Source organism: Halichoerus grypus, chromosome 12 (genome assembly GCF_964656455.1).
Source record: "Halichoerus grypus chromosome 12, mHalGry1.hap1.1, whole genome shotgun sequence".
NCBI lineage: Eukaryota > Metazoa > Chordata > Mammalia > Carnivora > Phocidae > Halichoerus > Halichoerus grypus.
In genome coordinates, this window is record NC_135723.1 from 31,097,839 (window position 1) to 31,123,568 (window position 25,730).

The window sequence follows — 25,730 nt, forward strand, 5'->3', positions numbered from 1 at the left end:
GCTATGTGAGATGGGCATTATTTTTCCACTAATTAATGCCACTGATTTTTAGAAACAGAAACACTTTTAAAAGCTCAATTCTCATATTTACAGATAAACACACTGAATCCCGAAGAGTTCAAGTGACTGTCATATTTTTTTTTTTTTTAAGATTTTATTTATTTATTTGACAGAGAGAGAATGAGAGAGAAAGCACATGAGAGGGGGGAGGGTCAGAGGGAGAAGCAGACTCCCTGCCGAGCAGGGAGCCCGATGCGGGACTCGATCCAGGAACTCCAGGATCATGACCTGAGCCGAAGGCAGTCGCTTAACCAACTGAGCCACCCAGGCGCCCAACTGTCATATTTTTTAAACACATAAAAAATAAAGGACAAAAAGGCAAAGCGGCAAAGATTTCACGCTTAATTGAGTTTCGCTCTATTAAGATCTAAAAAACTACTTAAAATTCTTGAGAGAAGCTTTTTAGTATTTAAGAAACTCCAAATAAGTCATTCAGAAAGCATGCATTGAATATTTACTGTATGCCAGCCACCAGTCACCACTAAACGCTGAACCAAAGTTGAACAGTGATAAAAAGGTACATGGGAATTAACAAAACGAGATTTTTTTTTTTTAAGAGTGTTAGAATGGAAAGAGAGCTTTGACTCCAACATTTTTGTATTACTGACAAGGTTGTTAAGTTTTAGAAAATGTTTAAAATACTTGCTCATAATCCTTCAGCCAGCAATGCACATATTTTAAGTTCTACAACTCCCATTTTGCCTACCCAGCAAGTATTGAAATATTCATAGGAGATTTTGAGGCCTAAGGGAAACGACATTATCTGATCGTTATATTGAGTAAAAGAGGAGAAATGCAGTACTGGAAAATTCTCTTAGCATTTATTTCAATTTAAAAACCAGTAAGAAACCATTTGTGAATTTTCTCACAGGAGATCGGATTTTAAAAAGAAGGTCTTGAATTGAAGCTGATTTTTATTTTGAAATTACAACTAGCTGTTAGCAGGCTATAGTGAAAACAATGAGAAGCTTTCTACCGGGAGTTGGAGCCAGAAGCACAAGCGTCCTCACTTTGCATATATCCCTCTGACTGCAGATTTACGGCCTGGGAGTCTCCATCTGATCCTTCTCTGACCTGAGCTCTGACCTACCTCTTTCCAAAGGAGAATCGTCCTGTTTTTCCAATCTCCTTACAAAGGTTTTCTGCAGTATGCTGCTCACTGTGCTGGTCTAAGAACCTCACTGAGTTCCTGACTATGTGTTTTTCTTCTGATTTCTGCTCTTGTACACACACTGTCAAATCTAAAAAGGTATTACATTTTTTTTTTACACTTGAAAAAATGCAGTCTAAAAATATGAAGCCTAACTCACTCACTAAGCAGTTTCCCCATATCCAGCACAGTGCTGGGCATTATCTATTGGAGAATCTCATTATTCCTCTGGTGTACTTACTATAATAATTCTTGATATGGTCTCCTCCACTTCCAGTCTTGCCTATATACTGTTGCCAGATAATCTTCTTAAAGCCCAACTCCAATTATATTATTCCCCTGATTAAAAACTAAAAACACCACACACACACACACACACACGCACAAATGAATACAAGTTTTAAAAAAATAGTGAAAGCAGAATAAAGTCTGCATTCCAGCTAAAGGTAATGTATCAGAGTCAATTTCCTGGTTTTGATATTCCACTCTAGCTGTGTAAGATGTCACCGTCGGGGAAGCTGAGTGATGGATACACGAGACTGTTCCATGTACGTACTTCCCGTGAGTCCATAATTAGTTCAAAATTTACATTTTTTAAAAAGTGAAACCCGTAAAAGGATTTCTTCACATTTTCAAAATACATAAAATTCTGTACTGTAGATCAGCATGCTCTCCAAAACAGAACCACTTAAAATTTTTTAAATATGCCTCGTGTTTACGAAGACGCCTTAGCCTGGATTAATGCCTCTCACTCGTTTTGACTCGTCGAACACGCTCTCGAGATGTGCCTAAGGCGCTGCTGTTGCCTTCGAGCGCGGAGCGAGCATCAGCTGAACACAATCTCTCCCACCCACACAACCTTGTGCCATCTCCTTTTCGGCACATCTGCCATATATTATTCAATTTGAAGAGTGATGTTTCAGCCCCCACTAAATTGCTCTTAGAGGACAGAGTTTGTGTCTCACTCATCTTTTTAGTCCCCAAAGATTCTAGTGAGTGCTTTGCTCACTATTTATTGAAGTAAAAGGAAGAATTCCACCTTCAATATGCAGGGGCCGTTGTCGTGTAAAAGTAAAAGTGGGGGTCAGATGTAATCAACAAAGAGTTCAAAAATTTTATACATACTGAGAGGCAAAATAATACACGTCTTTTTAATCTAGTATAACTTTTCGTGTTTTTTTGTGTTTTTTAATTTATTTATTTGACAGAGAGCTAGCACAAGTAGGCAGAGCGGCAGGCAGAGGGAGAGGGAGAAGCAGGCTTCCCACCGAGCAGGGAGCCCGATGCGGGGCTCGATTCCAGGACCCCAGTATCATGACCTGAGCTGAAGGCAGCCGCTTAACCTACTGAGCCACCCAGGCGCCCCAACTTTTCGTGTTTTAAATATACTTTCTTTGGATATTCTCTGTTAGACACAGTAGGAAATGACCGGGTTGTTCCGATACCGTTGAGAGAGGCTCTGACGTGGAACTTGAACCACAGAGTCAGACTGAACAGCATGAAGGCAAATCCCAGGTGTGTACAGCACGGGGCTTTCACACCAACTGAGAAGAAATGCCAGATCAGCCAGGTCTCTACAACCACGCCTCAGTTTCACCCTTCCATACGTTATGTTTTTCTCCATATGAATGTCTTTTCTTGGTTTTCTTCCCTTTATCTTCTCATTATTTCTCAGGACTGCTCAATAACAAAGGGTCTAGGAAATCCCTCCAGGGCCGCTGGGATACAGCTCCTATCAAATAAGTTCTGCCATGGATGCCTGGGTGGCTCAGTCGGTTAAGCATCTGTCTTCAGCTCAGGTCATGATCCCAGGGTCTTGGGATCGAGTCCCGCGTTGGGCTCTCTGCTCAGCAGGGAGCCTGCTTCTCCCTCTCCTTCTGCCTGCCGCTTCCCCAGCTTGTGAGCTCTCTCTCTCTGTGTTAAATAAATAAAAATCTTAAAAAATAATGGGTATTAAAGAGGGCACATACTGAATGGAGCACTGGGTGTTATGCGCAAACAATGAATCATGGAACACTACATCAAAAACTAATGATGTAATGTGTGGTGATTAACATAACATAATAAAATAAAAATAAAAAAGAACACAATTTAGGTCCTGGATAAAGAGACAGGTCCACTAGTTTATAAGTAGAACCACCTGAAATTATTTATTTTTAAAGACAAGTAATATATACAGTTGACCCTTGAACAACACAGTTTGAACAGTTTGGGTAGGCTTAAACGCAGATTTTTTCAATAAATACACAGAGTACTGTAAAAAAAAATAATAATAATAATAAAATAATTTTTAAAAAAAAGTTCTGCCATGACCTCTTGTAGCTCACCGCAGAGCAGTGTTCCAATCCTGAGGCTCGAATGATGGTTTGTCCAGCACTGGGTCTGACACAGCGTTAGTATTTCAGCACCTGTTTTGATGAAAGTACGCGTAAGTAAATAAACGATAATACAACAGTGTAAGAGGAAGCTTGCCTAAAAAAAAAAAGAAAATATGTGTACCCATTTACTGAATGTGAACTTCTGCATCTAGTTTCCAAATTTGCTAACACAACTTGTTTTAATCCACTAATCAAGGGGAGTTTTATTCAGATCCTGTTTCCTATCTTGAGCTATTTTTGAGATGATTAAGCCGCTGATGTTTGGTAACGAAGTCACATTCAATGAGGCATATTGAGGGCTCCTTAAATGATAGGTACTGCACTGGACACCAAACGTACTTCACTTTTTTCCCAGTCTTTGCAATGAATTTGAAGGCGGCACATATTCCTTCGAACTCCCCATCGGCGTCTCCTTGCTAACAAAAGGGTTTTAATGAATCAACTGGAGCTGGCGACATCTTTGAAGGTTTGTACAGCCTACTAGTCCCAAACACGGATCTACCCAGGATCTCAGCTCGGTAGCATCACAGTCTGATGAAAGTCAATTAACTGAGGGGCACCTGGGTGGCTCAGTCCGTTAGGCGGCTGCCTTCGGCTCAGGTCATGATCCCAGGGTCCTGGGATCGAGCCCCACATCGGGCTCCCTGCTCAGCGGAGAGCCTGCTTCTCCCTCTGCCTGTCACTCTGCCTATCTGTGCTCTCTCTCTACGCGTCTGTCAAATAAACAAATAAAATCTTTAAAAAAAAAAAAAGTCAATTAACTGAAAATTACTTTTTAGTTTATTAATCACACTTTTTCCTCAACATGTACCAAGTGATAATGTAGTAAAGGGCAGCTTAATTTTTGCTTACCTACAATTGATCCTCAGCCGAGGTCATGCTTTTAATTATAGAACTTTAAAAACACACTCTTCAAACTACACCCTCTTCACCTCCTGCACTGAACAATTTCCTTCACAATTTGCAAAGTCAAAGGGAAGGATATGTTTCTCAAGAAGAGTGCCTTGCAAATATATTTTGATAATTACCCTAAGTGCAGAGCCATGGTAACTCTGTCCGATATAATCTAGAAAGACTTAGCCAGACACAGCTTTTTAAATTAGATGAATGAATCCAAATAAACCTATGTTCTTGGCACCACAGAACTTCACAGAAGCAGTAAGAAATACATTTATTTTAGTTCTGTAAGCTTATGAGGAGATAAACTCACATTAGTTTTTATTGCAGAGACTGAGGTTTCTAGGTGCCATTATTCTGAGTATCCTCAAGAAGATTTCTCCGACATTATAGCCAGGAGTTAGAAGTAAGTCTCCATAATATCCCCATAGATATTTATTACCTGAGAATTGAGGGGAAAATAACATAGTTTGGTATCATCTATGAAAGGGTACTGGTAGAAGTAAAGTGTAATCAGTCTAATTTAAAACATTTAATTGTATACACCAAAGAAACAAGAATTTGATGATTTCAAAGTCAAGAAACACTCTGGATACAGAGCCCATTAACTCAGAGTTGTGTCGAGAAAATAAATACAACATTGAGAATTTAATAAAAGCTTTTGAGGAAGCAAAGATATTAAAGCAGTTAGGCTTTGAGTATGGTTGCTTCTCTTACATGTGTGAATATATTTTATATAATGAAAAAATATAACACCGATTTCCTGCCCTCAGAGAGCATCTGGATCGAGCAAATTCCAAGATTTAGTCACAGTAAATACAGAACACATTGAAGAAAAGTACTAAGGGATAAACTGTAACATGAGCTGAAACCTCAAAGAATGTTTAAAATTTGTGCCCCTATTAATTTTATTATTAATTATATTATTATATAATAAAATATATAATAAAATATTATTATTAATTTTATTAATAAATAAAATAAAATTTGTACAGATGTAGAAGAGAAAGAAGGGAGAAACATGTACAAATGCATAGATCAGACAACCTAAAACTGAAGATTTTTTTATTAAAAGCTAGGTAGGAATTCTTTCAGGCAGATAAATCTAAAATTAATATAGAGCTAATAAGTGTGTGAGTTCTTGAGTAGAGTAGGCAGAAAATTAAATGGCATACCAACCAGTGGTAGAAGACACCTAGGTTTGGGGCGCCTGGTAAAGCATCTGCCTTCAGCTCAGGTCATGATCTCAGGGTCCTGGGATCGAGTCCTGCATCGGGCTTCCTGCTTGGTGGGAAGTCTGCTTCTCCCTCTCCCTCTGCCCCCACCTTGCTCTCTCTCTGTCTCAAACAAATAAAATCTTAAAAAAAAAAAAAAAGAAGAAGAAGAGAGACCTAGGTTTGTGGGATAAACGATTGCATATGTTTGTGCGGTGATAGCTTTCATGAAGGCAGTAGCAGTCAGATGTGAGAGTCAGGGGTAAATCTGAAATGTATTTCAAATGAAGAAATGGTATAATCTGATGATACACGGATGACAAACTGGATATTTAATAAAGATAGGAGTTAAATTTGATTCCAAATTTTCAGGACTAAGAGAATACAGGAAAAAAATGCCATTAAGTAAATCTGAGGTATAAGAAGGGGAGTGGATATGGAAAATATTCAGAGTGGATTATAAACAGAATCCAAAGGAGACATATAATATCATTAAGAATTATTCAAGGGGCACCTGGGTGACTCAGTCGGTTAAGCATCTGCTTTCAGTTCAGGTCACGATCCCAGCATCCTGGGATCGAGTCCCACATTGGGCTCCTTGCTCAGTGGGGAGTCTGCTCCTCCCTCTCCCTGCTCATTCTCTCTCTCACTCTTTCTCTCAAATGAATAAATAAAAATCTTTTAAAAAAATTATTTAAGCAGGGGTAGGGGGTGCCTGGGTAGCTCAGGCGTTGATCAATCAACCCTTGATTTCAGCTCAGGTCATGATCTCAGGGTTGTGAAATCAAGCCCCAAGTCAGGCTTTGTACTCAAAGGGAAGTCTGCTTAAGATTCTCTCTCTCTCTCTCCCTCTGCCCCTCCCCACCCCTCACCCAGTTCACATACACTCTCTCTTTAATTAAAAAAAAAAAAAAAAAAAGACTTATTCAAGCAGGTATTTGGTATTAACTTTAGATTGCTCCAAATGTGTGAGTAAGTCTTGGGTGAGTGGTTTGGCTAAATATTATGAATTTGTGAAGCATGAATAGAAAGACTGTTTTATTTCCTGAGCGTTGAAGATGTGGCCAAAATAGGGAAGAACGGACAGCCATGGATTACTTTGAAGGCTGTCTCCATAGAGAATAGAGGAAGAATAGAGGAGTAGGAAATGAAATAAAAGACTAGTAGAAGGTCAGAGTTTAGTGCAGTGTAGGGAAGGGGCCACTTTTCTCATTAAGCTCTATGGGCATTCTTAGAATGCGCTATCATTACTTGAAATAAAATATCTTTGTTTAAAGAGAAATTTTTCAATGAGGGGCTATAATAAGTAAACCTTCAGATCTCAGTGGCTTTGCATAAGGGAAGCATATTCCTTGCTCTCAGGAAATCTAAAACAGATATTCCTTGATTGGTGGGCAGCCTTCCCAGTGGCCAGGCCCTGGAACCTTGTCTCTTGTGGCTTCTCTCTCTTCTAGGGCTTCAGTGTCCTCTGCATTTGGCCAAAGGATAGGAGCAGAGAATGAATTATGTTTTGGAGGTTTTATGAGCTAAGTCTAGAAATGGTGTGTGTGTGTGTGTGTGTGTGTGTGTGTGTGTGTGTGTTGGTGTGTCATTTTCCTCACATCCTATTGGCTATAACTCAGTCACCTGGGCTTAACTGCAAGTGTATTTGGGAAATGTAGTCTACAGGCTCAGGATAACAAGGAATCTGGTTTGGTGGACAGCTAGTCAATCTCTGTTACACTCAGTTCTGGGATATATCTGCTAAATGATGATAAGGATAAAGGGATAGGAACCAGATAAAATTTCAACATTTAATTTTTGATGTTATTCACATGAGTATGGAATTAGATCATTATTTTTTTTTCATCTTTCATCAAAATGCTCATGTTCTAGTTTTCATCCTGCCATTGAGTTGATGAACTTCAGCAAATCACATTTCCCTTATTCATAGTTCTACTAATGTTGGTGGTAAAGTTATACTAAAAATTTTTGTGAGCAATACTCAAAAGAAATGGAATTTATTATATTGTGTTTGACAGAAATATAATAAGTGAACCAATGTACCATTCACTCATTCTTTGTGGCGAAACAGGCAAAACAAGGAAGAAAGCTAACAGCACTGCAGAACATTTCACCTTCTTTGGACCGCATGAGTGAGAATAACCAAAAAACAGCTGACTCAGGAGAATTAGGATTTCAGTAAAGGGGAACAAGCATACTCCTGGTTAACCTAGCAATGAGGCCATGCATTATCCATAATAGCACTGTGATATCATAAATCACAAGCAGATGAACCAAACGGTCATTTGAATCAGAGAAATGAGTGTCTTATTTGGAGGGACATCTGAAGACAAGTCTACTGAACATGTCTCTTAAGAAGATGTGAGGTAATGACAAGAAAGAATTTTAATTAAAAATGGTTAAAATTGATCAAAAAGACAGGAAATAATAAGGGTTGGAGAGGTTGTGAAGAAAAAGGAAACTTCATCCACTATCAGTGGGAATGCAAACTGGTATAGCCATTATGGAAAACGGCATGAAGATTCCTCAAAAAATTAAATATTGAGCTCCCATATGAGTTAGCTATATACCACTTCTGGGTATTTAACCTAAAGAAAATGGAAGCGGCAATTTGAAAAGATATATTCACCCCAATTTTCATTGCAGCATTATTTACAATAACCAAGATATGAAAACAACCTAAATGTCCATGGATGGATGAATATATAAAAAAGGATGTGATAATATATCTATGTCATATATATTTCATATCTATTTCATACTATTCAGCCATAAAAAAGTAAATTCTACCATTTATGACAACGTGGATGAAACTTGAGAATATTATGCTTAGTGAAATAAATCAAAGACAAATACTATATGATTTCACTTACATGAAGAACATAAAAAACAAAACAAGCTAAACAAAACTCATAAGCATGGAGAACTGACCAGTGGTTGTGAAGGGGGGAAAGTGTTGAGGGGTAGGCAAAATGGGTGAAGGGGGTCAGTTGTATGGTGATGTACATTAACTAGACTTACTGTGTTGATCACTTCATAGTGTATACAAAGACCCAATTATTATGTTGCACACCTGAAACTAATATGATGTTATATGCCAATTTTTTCTCTATTTAAAAAAAAAAGAACTGATTCTAGTTTATATGCTCTCTTCTGCTGAGTCTTGAATGTATTTATTGTTTCTTCCAACAATTTGCTTAAACTTAGTAGCAAAATGTCAAGGGGTTTTGCATGCTTACTCTGTCTTACCATCACCATTTTGCTCTTGGCTGTCATGAAGAAGGAGCTGGCTTAGGAAATAAGCATCACTGACCAGCATAATTTGGTTGGGACTTGTAGCAACTGTAGCAGTCATGGCTTAGATCGATGGATCTCAAGCTTGTCTACAGAATGAAATATAGAACAAAAATGTAAATACCGGGATGCCTGGGTGGCTCAGTCGTTAAGAGTCTGCCTTCGGCTCTGGTCATGATCCCGGGGTCCTGGGATCAAGCCCCACATCGGACTCCCTGCTCAGCAGGAAGCCTGCCTCTCTCTCTCCCAGTCCCCCTGCTTGTGTTCCCTCTCTCGCTGTGTCTCTGTCAAATAAATAAATAAAATCTTCATAAAAAAATGTAAATACTGCTGCCTGATCCTCATCACTACTGACTCTAGTTTTCTTGATGAAATCTGTAGCCTGGTAATCTGAATTTTTCAAGAGCTCCCTAGGTGATTCTTCTGTAAATCAAGGCCAAGAACCACTGGTTCAGGTTTTTCTCCTTTCTCTCTTTCTATTGCCCAGGAAACTGGACTGTGTCTCTGAGAGTACAGTGAGAATCCAGGGAAGTAGAATTTAGAGTCAGCACTGAGGATTATAATTATTAGCTGGACTTCATTATGTTTCTTGAATATATCCATTTGTGTTTATGTGTCAGGCATTGTTCTCCAGTCTTGAAATATACAGTGAACAAAGGCACACAAAGGTCTCTTCTCTTGTGAAGCTTATGTTAACCAGGAGAGACACAATAAACAATACAATAAATGCCACTGTTTATTAAAAGGTGATTAAGTGCTCTGTAACAAAAGCAAAAGGAAAGCAAGGTATGGGGGAATCAAGAATGCTGGGAGAAGTGATGGAATTACACTTTTTTTTTTTTTTTAAGATTTATTGATTTATTTTAGAGAGAGAAAGCAGGCGGGGAGGGGGGAGAAGAGAGGGAGAGGAGAGAGTCCCAAGCAGATTCCATGCTGAGCGCAGAGCCTGATGTGGGGCTCGATCCCACAACCCTGAGACCATGACCCGAGCCGAAACCAAGAGTTGGATGCTTAACTGACTGCACCACCCAGGCGCCCCTCAGAAAAGCCTTTTTTTTTTTAGACAATGACTTTTTTTTTATTATGTTATGTTAATCACCATACATTACATCATTAGTTTTTGATGTAGTGTTCCATGATTCATTGTTTGCATATAACACCCAGTGCTCCATTCAGTATGTGCCCTCTTTAATACCCATCACCAGGCTAACCCATCCCCCCCACCCCCCTCCCCTCTAGAACCCTCAGTTTGTTTCTCAGAGTCCATAGTCTCTCAGGGTTCTTCTCCCCCTCCGATTCCCCCCCCTTCATTTTTCCCTTCCTGCTATCTTTTTTTTTTTTTAACATATAATGTATTATTTGTTTCAGAGGTACAGGTCTGTGATTCAACAGTCTTACACAATTCACAGCGCTCACCATAGCCCATACCCTCTCCAATGCCCATCACCCAGCCACCCCATCCCTCCCACCACCCCCACTCCAGCAACCCTCAGTTTGTTTCCTGAGATTAAGAATTCCTCATATCAGTGAGGTCATATGATACTTACCTTTCTCTGATTGACTTATTTTGCTCAGCATAATACCCTCCAGTTCCATCCACGTCATTGCAAATGGCAAGATTTCATTCTTTTTGATGGCTGCATAATATTCCATTGTGTGTGTGTGTGTGTGTGTGTGTGTGTGTGTGTGTGTGTGTGTGTATATATATATATATATATATACACACACACCACATCTTCTTTATCCATTCGTCTGTCAATGGACATCTTGGCTCTTTCCATAGTTTGGCTATTGTGGACATTGCTGCTATAAACATCGGGGTGCACGTATCCCTTCGGATCCCGAATTACACTTTTAAATAAGGGCATCAGAGAGACCTTTAATCTGACCTTTGCTAAGCACCTTCTGCGTATTGTTTCATTCCTTTTTCCCTCAGAGCCTGTGGCTATTATTACCTACATTATACAGAAATAACTGAGGCTCCAAGATGTAAAGCCACCTGCTTAAAATCATCTAGTAACTGGGTATAGAGCCATTAATAAAACTCAGGTTTGTTTGAGCCCAAAGCCAATGTTCTTACCCACTGCACATGATTCCTTCTTTCTTTTAGTCATATTTTTATTTATCAGATTAATACATCTGGTTGTGTTCCCTCCATTTAGACATCACATGGTTCTTCCTGGATTATTAATCTGGACTAATGTTCCCCGGGGATAGTCTGCCCCTAACAGAAGCCTAACTATAGCCTTGGGACAATGATGCCAAGTTCCAAAAGAAGATATATATGATTTATTTCACATCTCTGAGTTAGTCTAGATATGTGCTGTTTTCAATGACTGTCAAAAGTTGAAACCACAATTTCTAATTTGCTGATGTTTAATGGTCAGACGCTCACTATATATTCATGTGGCTTAAGTGGCAAAGGAACTGTCTGGGGCCTCTCATTTCCTAATACATCACCTCGGGAGTTAGGATTGCAACAGGAATTTAGGTGGGACACAAATAATCAGTCCATGGCAGAGGTGAATACAGCACTTCCTGAAATCATGGAAATGCCAGGGAACAATGCTTTCATTTCTAAAGATGTGATGGATATAAAACACAGGTGTGTGTGGGTGCGTGTGTGTGTGTGTGTATGTGTGTGTGTGAGTAAAATGATATCTTTCCTCTGCAGTATTTCAACTCTACCATGATATGGGAAATTAAACTGAATATACATATATTGAAATATCTGGTCTTAAGTATAAGCTTTGGGGGGGGCACCTAGGTGGCTCAGTCGGTTAAGATTCTGCCTTTGGTTCAGGTCATGATCTCAGGGTCCTGGAATGGACCCTGCATCAGGCTCCCTGCTCAGTGGGGAGTCTGCTTCTCCCTCTCCCTCTGCTCCCCCATCCCCCACTCATGTGCTCTCTCTCTCTCTCTCTCAAATGAATAAAACAAATCTTTTAAAAAAATTTAAGCTCTTTTGTCCATTTGCCACTATTTTTACTAAGTAACTATTTTATCAAGAAGATACCCTTGAGGGTTAGTTAAGTAATCTTTGCTCCAAGGCAATTTTTTAGACATTTAAAAGGAACATTCTTTGTGCCATGTTTAGAATATCTAAAGAGAATAGTTAGTAAATCAATATGGATACTGTGAATAGTCAATCTTCTTCTATCTTTAAAATATATCTTTGGTTATGTCTGTTCTCAAAGTTCTTGTCCAAGTCTTTATCTTCTATCACAGAGGAACTTACACAGATCCCTTCCAATATTCACTGTGGCTGAAAGAATACAACCCAGAATCCTGTTTGGTCCACAAGGCTTTCAGAGTCTGGCTCTTACAACACCACTGTCACATAGCATTCCCCACCTTGCTCAATACACTCCAGCCACAGTAAACCTTCTTTCTTTTCCTTGGACATGTCCCCTCTTGCCCACCCACAGACCTGGCACATTTCGTCTTCTCCCAGCTTTCTCCTGACTGGTTCATTGTCATCATTTATGGCTCACCTCCAAAGTCCTACCATTTAGTAGACATACGTGTATCTATTAATCTATTTAACATCCCTATTATGTTATCCTGCTGTGTGCTACAGTCTCCCTTGCAGTCTCTGTGAGATTACCCTGTTGTTTTCTGCCTACCACTCTGCCTATCTTGTTTATGTATTTGTTTCCTTGGTTATTCTGCCTCACCCACTAGAAAATAGGCTCCCTGATACATAGACCTTATTATCTATATGCACAGACCTTATTTGTATCCACACAACACTGCCTTCAATAAATAGTTGTTAAATCAAAAAATAATGAGTAAATTATCTGCATACTATGAGACAGACATTAAAGCCTGATGCATTTTATCCACAATGTATATGAAAGAAAAAGGGAGAAAAATATGTTTGTCTGTGCAGAGATATATGTGTATTCTGTGCATTCTGTAAGCGTGAGGATGTGTGGGTTGAGCTTTCAGAGCAAGCCCAAATACATACTTGTGAAATATGAATTCGTACAGTTGTTTCGCCATTTTATTAACTGTAGTTCCAATCAGTTGTATAGTGATTTTATTTTTTACTATATAAAAATTACCTTTATATTGGTTTTGGGGGTACCTTACATTAGCTTTTGGGAGAGTTATTTACACATGAATACATTTGTACCTGCCCACTGTGATCCAATAACCAAAAAAAAGCCAGGCCTAGGAGTGATCAAATGTAATAACCAGGCCTTCAGATATGCAAAGGAGAAAAGACATTTGGTAGTTTAATGCTCCTTATAGCTGGAGAATTCAGATTCAAGACATCAAACTGTGTAGTGCTCCACTAAACGACACTGCTTTACGTGTTTGGAAAGAAATATGAAAAGAAAAGGACCTTCCTGTTTTGCTAAAGTTGGTTTCCAAGGCAAAAACAATAGATGAGAGGAATTTGGCATTTAAGGAAACACTGTTTTGTCAGAAGAGGGATTCTCAGGAGGCAATATGACATTGCAAAGGTTGCATTCACCTCCCCAGCAAGGGTGTGGATTTATCTGGAAAAAAATAATAGGAGGAAAAATTAAGAAAGCGTATTGCTTGGTTGAATGATACAGAGGGAAATTACCCATTTAAAAATCCCACAGATGGATTCTGATATGTGGTTGCTGGTCTCAGCAATGCTTTGGTCAGTCATCTACCTCAGGGCTGTATGAGGACACAAATGGGAGATACCAAGACCTACTTTCCGCATCTACATTTGCTCCATCTCAAGCGCTACTTTTATCTGGAGTCCTCTGTCACCAAGCTGAAAGAAATCCTCTGCCACGTGAAGACTCTCTTTTAAAATTGTATTATCCTTATTTTTTAGATTATTTTTTCTCCTGTTCCCAGCCAAGATACTAATATTATTCAAGTGCTTCAAAGATATATTGCTTGCACTTTGCAGACAATATCAGGTATTGTCTCTGGTTAAGCCTTTATGAAAAAGCTGATTTTTCTCTATAAGAGAAAACTTGTGTAGCAGGACAACAAAAGACTTGCATACTGCATTCTTAAATCTGAATGAACCTGCTGGATTGATAAGAACACTAAAACCAGAATTAGCATATTGTTCAAACTCAGCCTCTCAGCAGTGGCCCTGAGCTATATAATTCACTTTCTCTCATTCATTATTATTCTCAGATAAGGGGAAAGGAAAAAGAAACTCCAATGTACATATTAATATTGGAGTTGTGTGAAAGAAAATGTAGCTTTCTATAGGAGGATGAAAGGATGAAAGATGATGAGATTTCCATATGGAAATTTCCTGAAGAGTGATGCCAGATAAAAACCTAAACAGTAAGACCTTTGTTCCTTAAAAAAAAACAACTGAACAAATCTTTCACTTTGAAACTATTACAAATATTGGTGTTATTTCAAATCTGCAAGTGTCTAAATCATTATTTCCAGACATACGTAATACAGAATCAGGTGCATAATTAATTAAATGAGAAATAAACATATTTCTCAAATATCCTTGAAAAAAATACTGGAAAATTCTATTTAGACTGTGTTGAAATCTTATTAAATCTACTAATCTCCTAATTATACTTTTAAGGTTATAGGAAGATTGTATCATCATCTCATCTCCATTCTTTTCTAGAAATCTTCTCTACCTTCAGCCATTCTCATATTCAAAACCACCCATTCTGTCAGCTAAATCATTCTAATAGCTCCTTTACAACAAAGTGCTACTAAGTAACAACCTCTGTCCCAGAGGAATGTTTTATTTAAACAAAGGGCTATGAGAAAGAGAAAGTTTAATCCAAAGAAATAGTTCTCAAACAGTGAAACGTCAGGTATTCTTGCCAGCGCACACGTAGTAGGAAACACGGCCCTCCACAATTAAAACCACACAACGTATCATCTGTTTTGCCTGCATGCGGCCCAGTCCTCTGAGACCATGGTCCTCCAAATTTAGCACACATTTGAAGCACCTGGAGGGCTTCTTAAAACACAGATTGCTTAGTCTCACCCCCAGAGTTTCTGATTCAATAGGTATGAGATGGAGCCAAAGATTTGGTATTTCTAATTATCTGCAATGCTGCTGCTTGGTGGGCACACTTTGAGACCCACGGATCTAAGTTAATGATTCTCCTACTTATCCGAAATCCCCTAAGGAGCTTTAAAAATCCGGATGCTGCCCGCAGAGATCCTGATGTCATGTGTCTGCCATGTGACCCAGAATTAGCCTTTTCCAAAGATCCCGAGGTGATTCTATTGGGCAGCAAACGTTTTGATTCACTACTCAAAGTACATTAATGATAATAATATGAATATATAATTAGATAATATTGCTCTTATACTCCCAACCTAAACTAACAATATCAAATGTGTGCTCACTAAACACCAATCATATGTGTCAGGTACTAGGAGTCCTCAGGCCCGCAAAGTCCCATGTGCTGTGACCCCTGGAAATCTTTCTGACCTCACATCTCAACACTTTTCTGCCCCACCTGCCCACAGCCATTCTGCTCCGGGCACAAAGGCCTCCCTGCTGCTCCTTCAGCACATCAAATGTACTCTCGGCTCAGGGCCTTTGCGCCCACTGTCCGCCCTCCAGGAATGCCCTGTGCCCGTGGCTTCCTCCGTCCCTTCCTCTAGATCACCTCAAATATCATCACTTCAAAGACACCTTCCTGACCTCTTTGTCTAAGACAGCCCTGCCTTCCCTCACTCACTCACTTTATCTCCTTATCCCCCCACTTTGTCTTTAGAGTGCTTAGAATACATTTATTTATTTATTATCTGTCTCATTCTACTGAACATAAGCCCCATGGCAGTAGAGTCTGATTTTGTTCTGTTTTATTTCTATTTAAATTCCAGTTAGTTAGCATAGAGTGTAATACGAGGTTCAGATGTACAATATAGTGATTCAACACTTCCATACATCACCCGGTGCTCATCACAACAATCGCCCTCCTTCATCCCTGTCACCTATTTAACCCATCCTCCCACCCACCTCCCTTTTGCTAACCCTCAGTATGTTCTCTGTAGTTAAGTGTCCGTTTCTCGGGTTGCTTCTCTCTCTTTTTTCTCCCTTTGGTCATTTGTTTTGGTTCTTAAATTCCACATATGAATGAAATCATATGGTATTTGTCTTTCTCTAACTGACTTATTTCACTTAGCATAATACTCCCTAGCTCCATTCATATCCTTGCAAATGGCAAGATTTCATTCTTTTTGATGGCTGGGTTATATTCCATTGTGTATATAGACCTCTTCTTCTTTATCCATTCATCTGTCGATGGGCACTGGGGCTATTTCCATAATTTGGCTATTGTAGATAATGCTGCTATAAATCTTGGGGTACATGTATCCTTTGGAATTAGTATTTTTGTATCCTTTGGGTAAATACCTAGTAGTGCAATTGCTGGATTGCAGGGCAGTTTGAGGAACCTCCATACTGTTTTCCAGACTGGCTACTAGGTTTTGTTCACTGCTATATACCCAATGCCTAGTGATGTGCCTGGCATATAATAGATACTAAATCAATATTGCTAAACCTCTGAAAATGGGATTCATGGTTTAAAAAGAAAATGGGCACTAAGTGATATGAGAAGAATAATCCATATGGCTAGAAAAGCACAAAAGATGAGCAAGGAACCACCCTAAAAAGTGATCAGAGAAGACTTCCCAGAGGTGATGAGTTCTCAAGTTAAGTACTGAAAATAAGTAGTCATCTTCCAGGAGAAGGGTGGTAGAAATTGCTCAGAGTATAGCACACTGATGAACTGAAAGAAAACTAATAGGTAATTCAGCATGGGTCTACTAAATTTCCACTAGGAACAACATGCTATAATTGAAAAATAAAATATACAAAAATGACTCAGATTGAAATCCAAGAACATGAGATCCTGAAAGGCTAGAATCAGATTGATGGATTTTAAAAATCTTTTTCCTGCCCTACTACTCTAGCAGGTGACACTGTGCACATAGTAGGCTCTCAATTAGCATCTTGATGAATTAGTTTATGAATGAAGGAATTGCAAACCATGAGATTTCAGGATCTCATTTACTTTTCCACCGTGACTTACACACAGAAGGGGCTCAAAATAATTATTGATCAATGATCCCCTAAGATGAATGATATTTACTATACTTTACTCAAATTCCAGACTATAGGATTCAACCTACATGAACATTCCTTAGGTATTATCATTATTGTATCTGTCAAAAAGAAACAATAATTATTTCATTCCATTCCATTTTCTTCACAAGCCACCATGTAATACAACTGTTTCCACCTTTGATTTTATGCTAAAGTTTCTTTACAAAAATTATTCAGTAAATTATTTGGTGCAAGATGCCTCTTTGTACTAACCAAAAGACAGGCAAAATCTTTTGTTTTTTTAAACCTGTCAACCTCATGAAATAGTACATCCAGGTTTTTGTAATCTTCTTATCCTATTTTTAATCTTGAGATACTTGACAAATTCTTAACATTCTTCTGTTGTGACACATCTTAAAAAAGACACCACAGAGAAAACTAGACTGAATACTTCTCCGACAATCAAGTTTTAAAATTAAGTTAGGTTTAATAAACACTAACCTTTTAACTCCAAGCTTCCTCTGCTAGAATCCTGAAGGTATCAGAAACATGACTGAGGTAAAATAAACAATGTCTATCACAATTTTGGTAGGCCAGCTCTAAAGTAGCCCAGTGGTCCCTGCCTCTTGGTATTCGGGCTCTTAGGTAATCCCCTCGCCTTGACTGTGGGGCTAGGTCTGTCAATTCACTCTAACAAAATACACAAAAGTGATGAAGTGCCACTTCCAAGGATAGGTTCCAAAAAGACAGTGGCTTTCGTCCTGGACCTACTGTAGCTCTATCTCCTTTGTGAGCCATCAATCATGGAGCCACTCAGGCTGCCTGTGGAGGAGGCCCACACGGTGAGCAAGGTGAGGCAGCCTGCTGGCGCCTGCATGAGCGAGCTGGGGAAGGGCCTTCACAGGAGTCCTGCAACAGCTACGTGAGGGAGCCGTGAAGAGGATTCTACAGCCCCAGCTGAGCACGAGGTGGTTTCAGTTCCGACTGGCAGCTCGTCTGCAACCTCATATGACACTGAGCCAGAGGTGCCCAGCTCAGCCACACCTAGATTCCACGGAAACTGTGAGGTAATTAATATTTGATGCTATATGTTGCTAAGTTTTGGAAAATTTTGTAACTAATACAATAAGGAAATCCAAGAAAGATGCCATTATTTGATTTCTACCCTCATGTGGTTGCCTGCCTTCTCCTCCACAGAGGTAATCTAGCATATCGGTTGAGCATTAACTCTGAGGGCCAATACCGGAGTGTGAACCACTGCTCTGACTCTTATAAGGAATAACGTGATGATAACACCATCTACCCCACAGTCTGTGATAGTAATTAAATGAGATGATAATTGATACTTAGTGTTCTGAGATCATGGCTGCTCTTACGATCCCTTCTTTACCGACCTACATTTACATTCTCCACTTCATGTAGACAACAGAGGAATGAACTGATGAGTTCAACCCTCTTAAGGCTCATAATTTCTCTTCCCTCCTTCTATGGTTTTCCTTTCTGCCATTCTTCCTCACACACCCAATATTTTTGAAGTTACATTGCCTTGATGATTTTATTTATTGGGCACTGAAAACAGTCTACAGCCAACAGACGTGTACATCTTCCTCATGTAAAAGTTTCTGGCTGGCTTTGGCTTAATCTCTTTAAGATCACTGAGTCTCAGATAAAATCTATTGATATAACTAAACCCATTATATTTAAATTTTTTAATAAATATTATAATTGACTTGAAATGCTTGCTTGCCATCATTTTAAAATCAGTTTACTTTCTTGATATTGGAAGTCTATAATGATTACATTTGGAGACATAAATCCATTCCTATAAGTGACCTTCAAGTTTCTTTAGGGATTTATATACTTTTTACCAACTAGCTAAAATGAAAAAAAATTTTTTTCACTGAGCTTTTAAGTGATTTCTTTAAAAAAAATTATTCATTTATATGAGAGAGAGAGAGAGAGAAAGCATGAGTGGGAGAGGGAGGGGGAGAGGGAGAGAGAAAATCTCAAGCAGACTCCGGGCTGAGCACAGAGCCCGATGCAGGGCTCAATCTCACGACCCGGAGATCATGACCTGCACTGAAACCAAGAGTTGGACGCTTTACCCACTGAGCCACCCAGGCAATTTCAATAAAGTGACATGTGCTCCTAAGAAATGCTCAGTGATTCTTTAGCACAAGGTTGAAAAATACTGCAAACTTAGAACACAGTGAGAAGTAGCATGGCTGGCTGCTTAAGAGTGCCAACCTTGGGAGCCAGACTGCTTGGAATCAAATTCTATTCTTACTTCTAACAGCACCACCCAGGCAATTTACTTCACCTCTGTAAAATATGGATAACAATGGTATCTGCCGGGTAGAGTTTTTATAAGGATGACATGAGTTAATACTTCTAAGTTGCCTAGAATCTGGTATATAATATACATCATATTGCTTGATAAATAAAAATAAAATAGTGAGGTTTAGAGCTCTCTGAAATGGAAATTTATTTATTTATTTTTATTTACTTTTTTTTTTTTACCATGAAATGCCAGCTGGAGGCTTAATCTTTTTTTCCTTATTTTATTATTATGTTATGTTAATCACCATACATTACATCATTAGTTTTTGATGTAGTGTTCCATGATTCATTGTTTGCGTATAACACCCAGTGCTCCATGCAGAACGTGCCCTCTTTAATACCCATCATCAGGCTAACCCATCCTCCCACCCCCCTCCCCTCTAGAACCCTCAGTTTAAAAAGAAACCAAAACATAAAAGTGAAAGGAGAACTTCGTGATAATCTTAAGTGTTCTATCTCTGGGTCCTATAAAAAATAACTCATCTTTTTTCAAACACATCACAAGAATATCTACATTCAGAAGAAACACAGTGAGCACTCGAGGACCATCCAGGAGACAACACTGGTTGAAACAAGCAGAGACTTGAATGGACACTGTGAATGACATGGAATCAAACCTACTATGTTCTAATCATATTAATTGGGATACAAGTGGAATTTGGAGGTTGTATAAAGGCAAACCACTTTAATTCAGCAGTTCTGGCCAGTAAACAAGTATCAGCTGAGATGAAAATTTATTTGTACATTCACTCATTCACTTGGCATATACTGAGAAGCAGATTTCTTGAGAGACCAAGATGAATAGTTACTGGCTTTAGGTGGCTTACTCTAGAGAAAGAATAAGCATCCATGAAAAACAGACTGTTCTGTGTGCCCTAATGAAGCCATTTCACAGATGTAATGATAATGTAGTGAAAAGACTATATGGAGGAGATAATAAATATGGGCTTTTCAAAAGAAGTAAAAACATAAAGACATTTTAAAAAAGAGCAAATGTTGAAGTGATAACTAAAGGCAGGTGACATCCCAGGAAGAGCAATCAGGCTCTACGGAAGCATGGACAGGCACCTGAGTGTTGAAAATTAACCAAAGCCAGCGATGCTGTGTGTGAAATGTATGGCAGAAAGTGGTGGGAAAGAACACAGATACATAGTATGGGGGAAAGTCTTGAAAGGGCTGAGTACCACAGTATGAGATACATAGTTCTTCTTAAAGGCCAAGAAATGTTCACAAAAATGAGCTGCTGGTCAAATAAGCTTGGGAAATGCTGAATAGCACATGTCGTTGGAGAATACTTTGTCTATAAATGTTCTAAGCAATCACAAAGAAATTATTTTACAGACTTATTTGAATAGGGAAATTCAAATGGAATTCCATTTTCTGGAAATCACTGTCCTTGGGAATATATTTTAGAGAATGTTATATTGTAGGCAATCGGGAGTAACTTTGCTTTATTTTAAAGATTTATTTATTTGAGAGAGAGACAGAGAGAGTGGGGGAAGGGGCAGAGGGAGAGAGAGAATCTCAAGCAGATTCCCCAGCTCAGAGTCTGATGCAGGGCTCGATCTCACGACCCCAAGATAATGACCTGAGCTGAAACCAGGAGTCGAGCTCCACCGACTGAGCCACCCAGGCACCCCAAACTTTGTTTTGATATGGAAGACAAATTTCAATAGAAAAAAAAGACTCAATCAGAGAGAAAGGAAGGAAATGAGTAGAGTGCCAAGCAAGGAAAGGGCAAGGGGATGTCACCAATGAGATCATTAGGAGGCAGAACAACAGGACATGGTGTCCGATTAAAGGTGGAGTCAGAGAGAGAGAAGTAAGTTTAAAGTGACCGAGAGATTTTATCATTTATTTTTTATAATAATTCCTTTTTTTAAAGATTTTTATTTATTTATTTGTCAGAGAGAGAGAGAGCACAAGCAGAGGGAGAAGCAGGCTCCCCGCTGAGCAGGGAGCCTGATGCAGGGCTCGATCCCAGGACCCTGAGATCATGACCTGAGCCGAAGGCAGACGCTTAACTGACTGAGCCACCCAGGTGTCCCAGAGATTTTATCATCTAAAATTGAGTAGTTGTTGTCTTCCTTTTAGGTGTCAAACACAAAAAAGGTTCAGAAAAATTCAAACAAATGTAAGAGAGACACTGACCTTAGGAACTTACAGATAGGTAGAGAATGCTAAACCAAGACAGAGCAAATGTGTTAGAGGTATCGTTTCTTCAATGTTCAGGGATTTTGCTTGTTGAGCCATTTTTCCTATCCCTGCAGAGCCCACCCCTCTTTAATATTCCTGTGAAAGCCCTTAACATTCCTGTTGCCACTGCAGTTCTTTCTCCAGGAAGATTCCATTCACTTACACCCAGGGTGAATTTAAATAGATGCATTTGTCTCTTAGATATTTCTAATTTAAGCTTATTAGTCTAAAACACATTAGAGGCTTTACCTTTGGGACATAAAGTACATCAACAAAGGGAAGAAGAGTATATTCTTGGGGAAAAAAAGAGTTTGAATCACCCTAAAAATCACAGGGCACGGGTGGCTGGCCTACTCCTTGTTAAGAATAGCTCTGGACCTGTGAGGGGGAAGAAAAGTAACATGCCCTTAATTTTCTTCTCAATGCTTATGAAGTACACAACACAGCATCATCTTTCCAAAATACCTAGGAATACACACAATGAGATGAACATTTCCTCAAGTGCAAACCACTATTCTTTACAACAGAATAGACAGAGAGGTTTGTTTTAAAGATGCAGATTCTTGGGGCACCTGAGTGTCTCAGTCAGTTAAATGACTGACTCTTGGTTTTGGCTCAGGTCATGATCCCAGGGTCGTGAGATGGAGCCCCACTTCGGGCTTGCTGCTTGGCGGGGAGTCTGCTTGAGATTCTCTCCCTCTTCCCCTCCATCTGCACTCTTTCTCTCTCTCTCAAATAAATAAATAAATCTTTAAGAAAAAAAAAAAGATGCAGGTTCTCAGATTCTATCCTTAGGAATCTCTAGATTAGAGGAATGATTCTAAATCATTCCAGGAATCTGAATTTTTAACCAACACCCCTAAATGACTCTTTATGAACACGAATTGAACTATTGACTATATAAAATGTATGGAAATTATGTTAGGTAGAAAGCTCAATATAAAATATAGGCAAACAACATTTGGTTAATCAGATTTGGGGCTATTTTTCTCGGCAGTGATAGAGAAGACAGAAGGCAAATTTCACTGTGAACTTGCTTTAGGTAAGTTAATTATAGAGGGATTTACCAGTATTTCTCAGAATGGATTTAGAATCATTTTGGAACATTTTTATTATCTTGATTTAAGAAAGGATTTAATTTTAAATCATTCTAATTTGAAAGAGCTAGTCGATATAATCAAATTTAACCAAAAATGGTAATGGTATTTATTTGACATTACTTCAGTTTGTTGTTCACAAATTTGAAATAGCTGAAGATCTTCTTGTACAAGACAAAAAATGTAAATTTAAAATAATTATTTTGGAACATTCACATCATAAAACTGAATGATTCTTTTGTTTGCTATTGAAAGATAGATATGAGACTCTATGAGGACAACCATCTCCATTTTAAGTTTATAGTTATATTTTTAATACAAAAAGCAAATTATTCACAGTTTAGATTTTTCCATCAACAAACAGGTATTAACACATATGTAATACTATTTAGAAAAAGCTCATAGGTTACATTTAAACTTTTCTAGAGACAAATGTTCTGTGCTTATTTTAAATGTTGCATAGATGATATCTGCCCAAGTTAACATGAAAACTGAAAATACATTTTTACCCTGTTAATTGACTTCATCTTACTCCTTTTGTTTATGCTCTCATTAGAAAATTATATTTTACTTGCTCAAAACTCAATTTTGCAATTTAATATTCATTTAAGCAACACTTCTTATGCTTGGCTAAATATAAGGATCATTAGGGAATTTCTTAAACTTACTAATTCTCAGGTTCCACAGAGAAATTTGAGGGATAGGGCTAGACTACTATGTGCTTTAGAAACTTACTGGGTAATTCTAATGTCTGGCCAAGGTTGAGATACCTGGTTTATGGGGAAAAGACACAGTTCTAGATGTGCAGAAGACTCTCTTGTTGTTAGATTTGCTTATCACATGAAGAGTTTCAATTAATAGACTCCAGCTGTGTGAATGACTCACACCTGCTCAGTGGCATGGCATTATGTATGTGTGTATATGTGTGCACATGCATGTGTGTGCATGCTTTGGGATTTGTTTGTTCATTTGCTTGTTTTTACCATTAACAGTAAATACAATTTTCTAAATATTTTACTCTTCACACCAGTCTCTCTCAGGCATGGCTGGATGCTGCAGTCAAAGCCAAAGTTTGCCTTACATGTCCAAAGTGTCGCTGCCACCAAGTATTAGTGAGGAAAGGAGCTGAAGACAGCCCAGACTTGTTGCTAGACATCATAAAACTTACCTTAAATGTTTTTTTTTTTTCAATATATTGTCTGAAATACCTTAAAACTTAAAGACATAACACACTTTAGTCAAAATTAAAATATACGTCATTTCCAGTTTGGTGTGTATTGGTTTCAATATATCAAATCAAGATTATGCTTAAAATAATATAGAAGACTATTTAATGATAAAAGCATGAAAATATACTCAAAATATATAGTCAAGATTTGACTTGAAATATATGTACAACAGAATCTCAATTTCATTGTGGAAAATGTTCTCAATATAAATGGGGAAAAGACAAAAGCTATAAAATAGAATGTTAACATTGCTTACTTCTAGGTGATGAGTGCCAGCGATCTTATATTCTGTACTTTTCAAATTTTCCCTGAATGAACATTGCATTACAAAGCCAGATTACTTCCCAACTGGTTTATAAATCAAAGGGATTCATAAAAAAATATTTATATTAAATTTATTTTCTAAAAATATACTGTTATTTTTAATTAAAAAAATAATGCAAAACTACATATTTTACCCATACTTTTCTGATTGTTGAATTCTTAAAGGAGGAATGACTTTGCCTATTTTTACCTTAGGAGAAATGATCTAAGTTGAGTCTATTTGGCTTATGCAACTTAGTTGGTTGGATTCACACATTTGCAGAACCCAGGAAGGCAAATATGTTCAAGAAGATGCGGCAAAATATCCACATGCCAACTCTCATTTTATCTACCCATTTTCTAATTTGTCTTGTCTCTTTTTCTTCTATGCTCTTCTTTCACTTTTAATAGCATGTTCACAACAAAAGAAAATTTTAATTTTGGCATTTTATTAAATGCCACTGGATAAGTGTCTGCAACATGCTCAGCTGCTAACATATATGAAATAGAGAATGCAGACCTTGTTTCAGAGCCTATAAGCCAGACAAAAATAAAGCAATTTTTAAATCTCCAATGACATCTCTATTTTTACTTTTTTAAATTTTTTTAAAAGATTTTATTTATTTATTATTTTAGAGAGGGAGCAGGATCAGGGGTAGGGGCAAAGGAAGAGCTGGAGAGAGAGAATCTTAAGCAGACTCTGCAGTAAGCGCAGAGCCAACCTCTGGGGCTCAATCTCATGACCCTGAGATCATGACCTGAGTCAAAATCAAGAGTCAGATGCTAAACCGACTGAGCCACCCCAGCGCCCCTGATTTCTCCATTTTTAAAGAGTAACAGAAAAGATCTCAATAATTATCCTTAACTAGGACCTCATTATTAAGTAAATTTATGTTTACTAATATGAAGTAGAAGTGGTGGTTAGAACAACATTAGGTTAAGTGATTTGATGTTTGAGGAAGGACAGTAAGTTAATGACAGAGGAGGTTGAAAGGTGAGAGACAGAGCTAAAGGTGATGTAAATTAAATAGAAAAAATTAGTGGGTGCTGAAAACATCTCATCAGAAACATGCTGCATGGTTCAGAACTGACTGCAGCTTTTTCTCCTAAAGTTCTATTTCTCTAATTATATTTATATGTTAGTTAGAATGGTAGTTACAAAGCAGCCACTTCCATCCATGGTTCTAGATGAAGGGCAATTATATATAAATTTTAAAAACAAAATTTCTCAGAAATCCTGTTCTTAATAATTGTGAGCTAATAAAAATATATGTAGGAAGACGTTTTAATGGCATATAATAATGTACATAATATAATGTTAACTAAAACGAGTGGGATACAAACTTATAAATAAGGTGAGATAGTAACTATTTAAAAATATATGTATATGCCTAGGAAAACAGACTGGAAATAAATGTACCCAAACCAATGGCTGTTAATAGTTGTCTCTGGAAGAATTGAGAGCAATTTCCAAATCATTTCTTCATTATTTTCTATTTTTAAATGCTTATTTTAAAAAGGAACT

General features: G+C 38.1%; 1 long non-coding RNA gene across 4 annotated transcripts in view; it reads right to left on the reverse strand.

The window, feature by feature from the left end:
- LOC118518170 (uncharacterized) overlaps positions 1-25,730 on the reverse strand; it is a 451,497-nt gene that overhangs the window by 322,888 nt on the left and 102,879 nt on the right. For 2 of the 4 annotated variants that reach the window (XR_013442728.1, XR_004908490.2), the window contains exon 3: positions 3,524-3,618. This is a non-coding gene — a long non-coding RNA (uncharacterized LOC118518170). Of the gene's footprint in view, positions 1-3,382; positions 3,619-25,730 lie in introns of those variants that run through there. The other 2 variants (XR_004908492.2, XR_004908491.2) reach the window with 2 other exon arrangements.